At 44.3% G+C, this 12,231-nt stretch overlaps 1 protein-coding gene across 2 annotated transcripts in view; it reads right to left on the bottom strand.

Moving 5' to 3' along the window:
• GNA14 (G protein subunit alpha 14) overlaps positions 1–12,231 on the bottom strand; it is a 181,638-nt gene that overhangs the window by 10,237 nt on the left and 159,170 nt on the right. The gene's annotated exons all lie outside the window — the stretch shown is intronic.

Genomic DNA, 12,231 nt, shown 5'->3' on the forward strand with positions numbered 1-12,231 from the left:
CAGAGATCCAACATCCCATCCCTCGGCTACAAGTTGCACAGACAAGAGAATCCTGCTGAGAGAGAGACAGGAATCTGGCCTCTCCTCTGCTCCCCCAGATTGCCACATCTCAGGGCAATTACATCATGCAGAGCTGGCCTTTCGCTGGCAGCTGTGAGTCAGCAAAGCATCCGTTTGGCAGCTGTGATCTGCTTGTGTGTATATGGTACTCCCTGAAAAGTTGCTCATATCTTGTATTATTCAACCTCACTAACGATCCAACAGGAAGCTGGAGAAAAGGGAGATCTTAGAGATTTACTTGACTCCGGGCAAACCGAGGGCTGTGATGAAATCAGCATGGCTTTGCGCCCCTGTCCATCAAGAGGGGCTAGAAACTCTTCCCCCTGGACTGTGGGATCCTCGGCAGGGAGAGGATCTCAGTTGCAGAATCTCCAACAGGTCTAGGAAGCATGGGTTAGTGGGACGTGCCCTGGGCCAGGAATAAGCACCCTCAGTTCTAGTGCATTTGGGACCTTTAAGGACCCCAACAGTTCCCTATCTCTGCATCCTCATTTGTAAAAGGAGCCATTGATTTTCAAGGTAACTGATTTATCAATTATAAAGTATCACCGAAATGTAAGCAAAATTAGCCTTATTGTGACAGATGCCTCATATTTGTTGGCAAAGAAACGACACACTGAAGGCCTTTCAGCCATGACTTCTAATCCCCGCCCACGAGCACATTTTGCAGCACGTGCCCTACTCTAAGCCAGAGCGCGTGCAGCCCGGACAACCCAGACTGCGTGTCCGGAACTGCCGGGCAGGCTTCCTTCCGCTTCCCTCCCTGCCTCCCGCCACCCTCTTCCTCCGAAATACGATGGTCTCTTGACACCTGGGCTTGGCTCTACTCTGCATTTACAGGATCTGCTTTCTTCCCAGTCTTTGTAACGAGCTCCCGATATCCCAGAACCCAGTGCAGCGCCCAGTGGCGCAGGCAGCCTGCAAATGTCTGGGGCACACGCACACATCTATCATCCGACACACACAACATCCTGAGAAAAGAACAGCCAAAGACCGTGAGGGCGGGATGACGGCAGCCTGGGCCAGTCACAGCCAGAGCCCAGAGGAACCCCGGGGACAGCAGTCTCTCCCAGGAGGAAATGCTCCTGGTGATTTCTGGCCAACCTGTCTTCCTCCCTCTGCCCCTGGTAGCAGGCGGAATCCTCGTTTCTGGGGTGCCTGCCTCTCACGCTGCTCTCCTATGACTTTTTTAAAACTTATTTTTAAAGTAATCTCTACACCCAGAGTGGGGCTCGAACTCATGACCTGAGACCAAGCGTGGGACGCTCCACTGACTGAGCTGGCCAGGCGTGCTCTAAATGTAACCATTACATTCAGCTTACCTGCTGAGAGGCAGCCTGTGAGGGTCATGGGGATGATACAAAGATCCTCCCCCCCGCCCCCCCAACCAATGCCAGCTAGGATTCTACTCCACCGTGAGGGAGATAGAAGTGGAACCAACATCCGTCTCTTTTAGGAGGAAACTTTAAGGAGCCCGTGAGTCATTTCCCACGTTGCCTTTCCTCTACTGTGGTGCTTGACATGAGACAAGACAAAGGCTCAATCAGCCGGGCTGCCTGAGCGAGAACAGTGAGCAGAGACCCCAACACACCCTCCCACATAGAGAGCACGAGTGAGAAATCATCTTTCATTGTGTTAAGGAAGCTGAACTCTGGGGGCACTTTGTTCCTGCAGCATAACCGACTCTGTCCTGATGGTGCAATGGGTGAGCCCAGTACTGGACTCGTCCAGGAGATAGAAAAACAGATCCCAGCGTGGCATCCCAGAGGAATGCAGGCTTCTCCGTGGGGACCTGGCGGCAGGGTGGAGGCCGGGGAAAGACAACGCTGAGCTTTCAGGTCACCAGGGGGGCTCAGCCAGGACAGCCCCACACCCAGTGTCTCTTCAGCCAAGAGGGCGGACAATGGAGGGACTCTGGCTGGAAGGAAGAGGGGACCGCAGTCTCCTTAGAAACCCAACAATTGGGACCTGGGTTTGGAACCGACTGAATTCAGGGAGCCCAGACGTATTCCACATTTAGAGTTCTCCTCCCAGCTAGGTCTCCCACCTGTCAAGATCAGTCTTTTTAGGCTTATTTTGAAATCATTTAAGACTTGCAAAAATGTGGGGGAAATGGTACAAGGGTTCCTCTGCACCTTTCAAGATTGCCCAAATGTTGACAATTTATGACCATGTCGTATCATCCATCCCCTCTCCCTCCAAATGTGTGCCAGCCACACACCCACACGGACCTTCTGCCTGAAATATTTGCGAGAAAGTTGCAGACACAATGCCTTTTTATCGCTAAAGACTTCAGTGTGATTTCCTAAAAACAGGACCCTGGACTATACAATCACAGGATAATGACCAAAATCAAGAAATTCACGTTGACACAATATTGTAATCTCATCCTGAGACCTTATCCCAAGTCTGTCAGTGGTCCCCTTAATGCCCCTTATCTGCCCCTTATCTGCCCCACCTGGGGCCACAAAATGCATTTACTTGCCCTCTGTGATCGCTATTTATCTGGAAAGGTTCTGCGGTCAGAAGTCGCTTGGTCACCCTGATCAAGAATGACCTGACAAAGATACGGTTCCAGGAAAACATATTCTGAAGTGTGGGGAGGAACAAGGAAGAGAGGACCTGCTCTTAAATACATTTTATTGGTATATGAAGGACTTCTGTACACTGTGAACAACGGCTGTGTGTTACAGAAAGTGGGGTTTTCTGCATATTTTCCCGTGGCTTGGCTGAATACTTTCATGCACAGCGGGAGCAGGCACAGTTTGGCGAGCGTGTTCAAACCACCCGGGGAGCGCACACCATCTGAGAGCAGAGGGCCCCTCGTGCAACGTGGGGACAGCTTTGTGTCAAGACTGGCTCCTTGAGCTGAGGGTCTAGAATGGCGATGCAGGAACACCCTGAATTCGCCTCCTGCGGGACTCACCGAATCTACACCAATTATAGGGCAAGGGCTCCGGAAGAAAAAGGGAGGCCTGGGGCACCTGAGGGGCTCGGTCAGGTTAAGCAGCCGACTCTTGGATCTCATCTCAGGTGTGGATCTCAGGGTCACGAGTTCAAGGCCCACATCGGGCTCCACGCTAGGTGTGGAGCCTACTTAGAACAAAACAAAAAACTAGGGGCTGACTGAACGGCTTGTGCACAACACAAGCTAGAGAGATCACTGCAGAGAACAGCAAGAGAGACAGAGACACGGTCATGAGGGAACCCCAGTCCCCTCGCTGCCGACGGCAGTGGGGACAGACAGTACTGAGGGGTTGGGAGCACATTTATCTGCCCCGGGGCACAGAAAACAGCTGCCATTTATAAGAGCAACTGGCTATAAAAGGTCCAGCCTCCACAAAACGGCAGGAGAGCTGCTGGAACACTCTCCAGGCTGGAGCGGCCGGTGAGCAGCACAGCTGATGTTTGCCAGCCACTCCGATATCCAGACAGGAGCGGAGGCCAGCTGCCACGGCCCCCCTGCCGCCTCCGCCAGCCCCAGGCCTCTAGCCCACAGCAGCGCGGGCTGTCCCACCAAGGCGGCTCCAGCACGGTGCACGGGGGGCTGAAGCTGAAGTGGGTGGAAGCGAGGTTATCCTGGGGTGCTCAGAGGCGTGGGCGCCCCGGTGTGATGACTGAAGCCGAGGATGCCCCTTGCTGGGGTGTGCGGGGGCTCTCCGTGTAGACGGCTGGAACAAAGGCAGGGGTGTGGGCCAGGAGGCTCAGACTGCTGCACTCACAGGGCGCCCTGGGGGCGTAGCTGGAACGGAGGCAGGCATGGCCAGAGCATCCCAGGGCATTTAGCACAGGGGCTGCATTGGGGGGGCGGGCAGTTGGAGACAAAGCAGACATGAGCCAGGAGCTCCCAGAGTGCTATGGGCCGGGGGTACCCTAGAAAGCCACCTGGGGCCAAAGTGGAGCAGGTCGGGAGTGTCCCAGTGTGCTCTGTGCCTGTGTCCCCTTGACTCGATGGCTGGAACCATCGTGAGTGCTGACCCAGGGGTGCTGCGGTGTGCACTGTGCCGGGGCTACCCTGGGCCGCTCCGTGCTGGGGCTCCGTGGTGGGGCTCCACGGTGGGATGGCCAGAGCAGAAATGGGCACAGGCCAGGGCCATCCCAGGGCTCTCCACACAGAGGGCGTGCTGGCAGGCCAGCTGTGGCTGCAGTGGGTACAGGCTGTCCTGAGGCTCTCTGTGCAGATGGTGCCCTGGTGGGCAGCTGGAGCCAAGGTGGGGTATATGCTGGGGGTCCCGGGGTGCTCCGTGCAGGGGTGCCCCAGGACCCCAAGTCCACACCAGACATAGCTCCAGCCAGCCGGCCCAAGTCACAGAACACACAGTCCACATAAGGTATGACCATACACAAGACCATTCCTTCAAGGTTAGAAGTAGCTGCTCTGCCTAATTCATAGAAACAAACACAGAAAATTTATCAAAATGGGGAAGCAGAGGAATATCCTCCAAATGAAAGAACAGACAAAAGCACAGAAAAAGAACTGAATAAAGAGAGATAAACAATATGCCTGATGAAGAATTTAAACTAAGGATTGTAAAGATGCTCGCTGGGCTAGAGAGAAGAGTGGAAGATTTCAGGAAGAGCTTCAACAAAGAGAGAAAATATAAAAAAGAACCAATCAAAGCTGAAGAAAGTAATAAGTGAAATAAAAAATACCCTAGAGGGAATCAACAACAGATTAGCAGGTGCAGAAGAATGGATCAGCAATCAGGAAGACAGGGTCATGGAAAGCACCAAAGCCGGAAGAGCACAAAGAAAAAAAGGATTTTAAAATGAAGATACGTTAAGGGATCACTCAGAAAACATCAAGCAAAAACAAATTTGCATTATACAGGTCGAGGAGGAGAAAAGAGAGAAAGGGGCAGAAAACATATTTGCAGAAATAACAGATAACCTCCTTAACCTGGGGGAGGAAACAGACATCCCGGTTCAGGAAGCACAGAGTTCCCAACCAGACAAACCCAAGGAAACCCACAACACATATTTAAATGTCAAAGGTTTAAGAGAGAGCTTTAAAAGCATCGAGAGAGAAGCAAAAAGTTATGTACAGGGGAAACCCCATAAAACTATTAGCTGATTTTTTTCAACAGAAACTTTGCAGGCCAGAGGAAGTGCCATAACATAGTCAAAGAGCTGAAAGAAAAAAACACAGTCAAGAATACTCTATCCACAAGATTATCATTTAGAATGAAAGGAGAAAGAGTTTCCCAGACAAAAGTTAAAGGAGTGCATGACCACTAAGCTAGCCTTACAACAAATGTTAAAGGGGTTTCTTTAAGTGATAGAGAAAAGGCCATAATTAGAAGAAACTTATGAATAAAAAGATGTAATATATATATATATATATATAAAACATGGAGGAGAAAGTAAAAAGGGTCTTTTACACTGTGTTTGAACTTAAACGACCATCATCTTAATATAGACTGCTATATTTAGGATGTCATATATGAACCTCATGGTAATCATGAACCCAAAACTACCTTATGATACACAAAAAATAAAGAGAAAAAAATCCAAGCATAACACTGTAGAAAGTCACCAATCACAAGGTAAAAGAGCAAGAACAGAAAGGAACAGAGACCCGCAAATCAACCAGAAGAGTTAACACAATGGCAATAAAGACCTACCAATCAATAATTCCTTTAAATGTAAATGGTCTAAATGCCTCAATCAAAAGGCACAGCAGGGTGAAATGGTTTTAAAAAAAAATTAATGAGACCCACCTATATTCTGCCTACAAGAGACTCCAGGCCTCAAGACACATACAGACTGAAAATGAAAGGATAGGAAAAGATATTCCCTGAAAATAGAAGTCGGGGGGGAAAATCTGGGGTAGCAATACCTGTATCAGACAAAATAGATTTTATTTTTTTAAAGATTTATTTATTTATTTTAGAGAGACAACATGCTTAAGTGAGGGGAGGGGAGCAGAGAGGGAGAATGTCAAGCAGACTCTGCTCTGAGCACAGAGCCTGATGCAGGGCTTGATCGCATGACCTTGAGATCATGACCTGAGCCAGAATCAAGAGTTGGCCACCCAACTGACTGAGCCACCCAGGCGCCCCTGGACAAAATAGATTTTAAAACAAACGCTGTAATAAGAGACATTACATAATGATAAATGGGTCAATCCAACAAGAGGATAAAATAATTGTAAATATATATGCCCCCAACATTGGGTGCCTAACTACGTAAAGCAGATATTCACAGACAGAAAGGAAGAATATGACAGTAATACAATAATAGTAGGGGACGTTAATGCCCCACTTACATCAAAGGATAGATCATCCAGGCAAGAAATCGACACGGAAAGAGTTTCTTTCAATGACACATTAGACCAGATGGACTTAACAAATATATACAAAAACATTCCATCCAAAAACAACAAAATACACATTCTTTTCAAGTGAACATGAAACATTCTCTGGAGAGATCACATGTTAGACCACAGAACAAGTCTCATTAAATTTATGAGTAAACTCATATCATGCATATTTTCCAACCACAACAGTATGAAATTAGAAATCAATCACAAGAAAAAAACTGGAAAAAAAACCCACAAAACACGTGGAGGCTAGACAACATACTACTAAATTGCTAATGGGTCAATGAAGAAATCAAAGAGGAAATAAAAAAATACACGGAGACAGCTGAAAACGAAGACACAACAGTCCAAAATCTCTGGGACACAGCGAAACCAGGTCTAAGTGGGTGATATACAGCGATGCAGACCTACCTTAAGAAACAAGAAAAGCTCAAATAAACCATACAAACTTACACCTAAACGAAGCGGGAAAAGCAGAATCAATAAAACAAAGCAGAAATAAATGAAATACAGACTAACAAAATACAATAGAAAAGATTAATGAAACCAAGAGTTGGTTCTTTGAAAAAGATAAACAAAACTGATAAACATTTAGCCACCTGCAAGAAAAAAAGAGAACACAAAATCAGAAATGAAAGAGAAGTAACAACCAACACCATAAAAATACAAAGGATTATAAGAGAATACTATGACAAATTACATGCCAACGAATTGGACAGGTGAAATGGATAAATTCCTTGAAACATACAATCTTCCAAAACTGAATCAGGAAGAAATAGAAAATCTGAACAGATCAATTACAAGTAATGAAACTGAATCAGTAATAATAAAAAAAAAAAAACTCCCAACAGACAAGAGTTCAGGACCAGATGGATTCACAGGTAAACTTTACCAAACATTTAAAGAAAAGTTAATGCCTATTCTCCTCAAACTATTCCAAAAAAATCGAAGAGGAAGGGAAGTTTCCATATTCATTCTACAAGGCCAGCATTACCCTGATACCAAAACCAGAGAAAGACACTACCAAAAAAAGGAAACCTACAGGTCATTATCCCTGATGAATGCAGCTTCAAAAATCCTCAGCAAAATAGCAAATCACATGCAACAATATTTTAAAAGGATCATTCACCAAAATCCAGTGGGATTTATTTGGGGGAGGCAAGGATGGTTCACTATTCAAAAATCAATCAACTGATACACCCCACTAACAAAATGAAGGATAAAAAATTATAAGATCACCTCATTAGAGGCAGAAAAGGCATCTGACAAAAGTCAGCGTCTGTTCATGATAAAAATTCTCAACATAATAAAGGCCACATATGAAAAACCCACAGCTAACATCATACTCAATGGTGAAAAACTGAGAGCTCTTTCTCTAAGGTTAGAAACAAGGATGTCCACTTCAAACACTTTTATTGAAGTAATAAGGAAGGAAGAAGTAAAACTGTCACTATTTGCAGAGGACATGAAACTGTATCTAGAAAGCCCTACAGACTTCATCAAAAAACTATTAGAATAAACAAATTCAATAAAGTAGCAAGATGCAAACTGAAGACGCAGAAATTGGTTGTTTCTACGTGCTAATAACAAAGTAGCAGAAAGAGAAATTGAGAAAACAATTCCACCTACAATTGTGCCAAAAAGAATAAAACACCTAGGAATGAACTTAACCAAGGTGGTGAAAGACCCATGTTCTGAAAACTCTAAAACAATGATGAAAGAAACTGAAGATGATGTAAATAAAAAGATATTCCATGATCATCAATTGAAAGAATATTGTTAAAATGTCCATACTACACAAAGCAATCTATACATTTAATGCAATTCCTATGAAAACACCAACAGCATTTTTTCCCATAAAACCAGAATAATCCTAAGGTTTGTATTGAATTATAAAAGACCCAGAATAGCCAAAGCAAGCTTGAGAAAGAAGAACAAAGCCGGTATCACAATTCCAGATTTTAAGATATATTACAAAGCTGAGGCAATCAAAACAGTATGTATGGTATTGACCCAAAAATAGACATGTAGATCAATGAAACAGAACAGAGAGCCCAGAAAAAACCCTTGCTAATCGGGCCAATTAATCTAAGACAAAAAAAGGCAAGAATATGCAATAGGGAAAAGACAGTCTCTTCAATACATGGTGCTGGGAAAACTGGACAGCTACCTGCAAAAGAATGAAACTGGACCCCTTTCTCACTCCACACACAAAAATAAACTCAAAATGGATTAAAGACCTAAAAGTGAGACCTGAAACCATAAAAATCATAGAAGAAATCATAGGCATTAATCTCTTTGAGAATGGCCTTAGCAACGTCTTTCTAGCCATGTCACCTCAGGCAAGGGAAACAGATGTAAAACTGACCTATTGGGACTACACCAAAATAAAAAGCTTCTGCATAAGGAAGGAACCCATCAGTAAAACAAAAGGGCAACCCACTGAATGGGAGAAGATATTTGCAAATGATAAATCCAATAGGTTAGTATCCAAAATATATAAAGAACTTACATAACTCAGTACCAAAAAACAAGTAACCTAAAAAATGGGCAGAAGATCTGAATAGATACTTTTTCAAAGAAGACATACAGATGGCCAACAGATACATGAAAAGATGTTCGTCACTCATCACCAGGAAAACGCAAATCAAACCACAATGAAGTAACGCTTTACACCTGGCAGAACGGCTAGAATCAAAAAGACAAGAAATAACAAGTATTGGTGAGGCTGTGGAAGAAAGAGAACCCTTGTGCACTGTTGATGGGAATGCAAACTGGTGCAGCCATTGCAAAAACAGCATGGAGTCTCCTCAAAAAATTAAAAATAGAAATGCCATATGATCTGGTGATTCCACTAGTGCGTAATTACCCCAAGAAAACAAAAACACTAATTCAAAAAGATAAATGCACTCGTATATTAATTGTAGTATTATTTACAATAGCCAAGATATGGAAGCAACCTAAGTGTCCATCAATAGGGGAATGGATAAAGAAGAGGTGGTGTACAGATGCAACGGAGGGTTATTCAGCCGCGAAAAGGATGAGATCTTGCCATTTGCAACAGTATGGATGGACCTAGAGGGTATCATGCTAAGTGAAGTAAGTCAGACAAAGAAAGACAAATACCATGTGATTTCAGTTATATGTGGAATCTAAAAAACGAAACAAACAAAAAGCAGAAACAGACTTGTAAATACAGAGAACGGATGCTTACTGAAGGGGAGGGGCTGGGGGGTGAACAAATGGGTCAAGGAGAATGAGAGATACAGGCTTCCAATGATGGAATGAGTAAGTCATGGCCATGAAAGTCTCAGCACAAGGAACGTAGTCAATGTTGTTGTGACAGTGTCGTACGTGGCAGATGGTAGCTCACTTGTGGTGAGCATAACATAACGTACAGACTTGTCAAATCACGGCCTTGTACGCTGAAACCACTGTAACACTGTGTGTCAACTATACTTCAATAATAAAATAAAAATATGGACTTCGTTTCAGCGAAAGAGGGGAAGAAAAATCAGAAGAGAATCAGGTTTAGGGAACTGTCATGATTTGTGCAGGGGACGTGCTGAGTCTAAGTGGGGACGTCCGGGAAGCAGGTGAATAAAATGGGTCCATAGTTTGCAGGAGTCCTAGGTTAGAGCAGCATACTGAATTGAAATTGTCTAACACATTTCTTTCATCAAAAAAAAAAAAAAAAAAATGAGGGAGAGAGAAATCTCAAAGGAGTAAATATTATAGGAGCTATTTAGCAGATGAAACACATGACCAGTTTCTTAAACACTGAGCTCCTCTTTGGCATTTCCTCTTTCTTTCTCAAACAAAACCACCATTTTCACTGCTCTGGAAGAGGAATACAGAAAACAGATGTCCTACATGTGTGTCTCACTCAGAAATTCCCAGGGCGACCATGAAAGGAGCTGCTCATGCAGCGGGGCCTTGCTACTTTCACGCATGGATCCGTGGCTGCCCGGGTGACAGTCCCCGTGGAGACCAGCAAGCCCCTCCTGGCTGCAGTTCAGAGCCCAGCGGGCAGCCCTGTTCTCTGCCAGATCCTTAATGGGAGAGCTCCCTCCACCATGAACCTCCCAGGACGGCAGGGCCTCGAGCTTTCTCTGGAAGACTGACTTTTTTACTAAATATGGCAGATTCTTCCGGGAGCCAGGGTTCTTTTGCCAGATAGTCAAGCATTTTCATTAGAATTTATATTAATGTATTTAGGACAAAAATGTAATAATATTTCAAGGGTCTACGGTCCTATGTAGCACCTGTGAACTTTATAAACTTTGTGAAAACAAGATTAAAATATATGATTACAAATAAAGTTCCCCATAACATATAGTATTGCTGACTTTTGAACACTCACCCCCCACTTGTTTTGGCATCTACACCAAACCCCAGAATTGCATCTACAGATCGTATTAAACAAAAAGTATGAAGTAAAATTTCAGGGCTCTGTTACTATCAGCTTTTAAGGCGTCTCAAACATTACATCATAAAGAGAGTGCCAGTCAACTATGCTAGAGACAGGATTTTTTCTACAGAAAAATAAGTGAGAAACTTCTGCTTCTGGCAAAGGACAACTAGGAAATTTGGATGGGTTCTTCCCCTAGGGACAGCTAGAAATCATGCACAAAGTATCTTCAAAAATATACCTGGAAATATCATAAAACTAACGACATAGTATATAATTACTGGGCAGAATATAGGGAAGAATGGCATCGAAAAAGTTGAACCAGCATCTGAAAAGCCTCTGTCCCAGGGGCTTCTGCTTATTCTGGAAGGGGCAGTTCCAAGGTGGAGCAGCTCCTTTTTCAAGATCACAGGACTAGGGGCTGAAGTTCAAAGGTTAGCAAGAACCAAAGGCCCTTAGAGGCCCTCCAGTTTCTGGATTTGGATCCCAAAGGGTAGCCCTTAGGGGGTTGCAACTCAGCATGGAATCATCACCACCTCAGAACTGAATATCCCCAGACACCCGGCAGAAGAAAAAGAAATTCCTTTTTGGAGTTTAGAAGAGAATATCTTCCTTACCCTCAAATTATTTTTTCACAAGTATCCAGCACATCAACAAAGATAACCAAGCATAAGAAGATAACTCCCCAAAAGGGGGACAAATCAAAAAATGGGAAAAGATAGACCACGCAGACACTAACCCAAAGGAAGCTGGAGTCTATTAAATAAAAGTAGACTTTAAGGCTTATTTGTCAACAATACCTCAATAAAGCTGAAAAAAATGTACATTTCAAGATTAAAAGCATAACTAGAGATAGGAATATTTTTTCTTTTTAATTTAAAATCTGTTTAATTAACATATAGTGTATTATCAGTTTCAGAGGTAGAGGTCAGTGATTCATCAGTTGCATATAACACCCAGTGCTCATTACATCACGTGCCCTCCTTAATGCCCCTCACCCAGTTATCCCATCCCCCCCACCTCCCCTCTAACAACCCTCAGTTTGTTTCCTAGAGTTAAGATATAGGCGTATTTTATTTTTTTATTTTAAAGATTTTATTATTTGAGAGAGAGAGAGAGCATGAGCAGGAGGGGAGGCAGAGAAAGAAGCAGACTCCCTGCTGAGCAGGGAGACAGATGTGGGGCTGGATTCTGGGACTCTGAGGTCATGACTGAAGCCAAAGGCAGATGCCTAACCATCTGAGCCACCCGGGCGCCCTGAGATAGGAATATTTTATTTTATTTTATTTTTTTTTAAGATTTTATTTATTTATTTGACAGAGAGACAGCCAGCGAGAGAGGGAACAGAAGCAGGGGGAGTGGGAGAGGAAGAAGCAGGCTCCTAGCAGAGGAGCCTGATGTGGGGCTCGATCCCAGGACCCTGGGATCACGCCCTGAG

Source organism: Ursus arctos, unplaced genomic scaffold (genome assembly GCF_023065955.2).
Source record: "Ursus arctos isolate Adak ecotype North America unplaced genomic scaffold, UrsArc2.0 scaffold_33, whole genome shotgun sequence".
Classification (NCBI taxonomy): Eukaryota; Metazoa; Chordata; class Mammalia; order Carnivora; family Ursidae; genus Ursus; species Ursus arctos.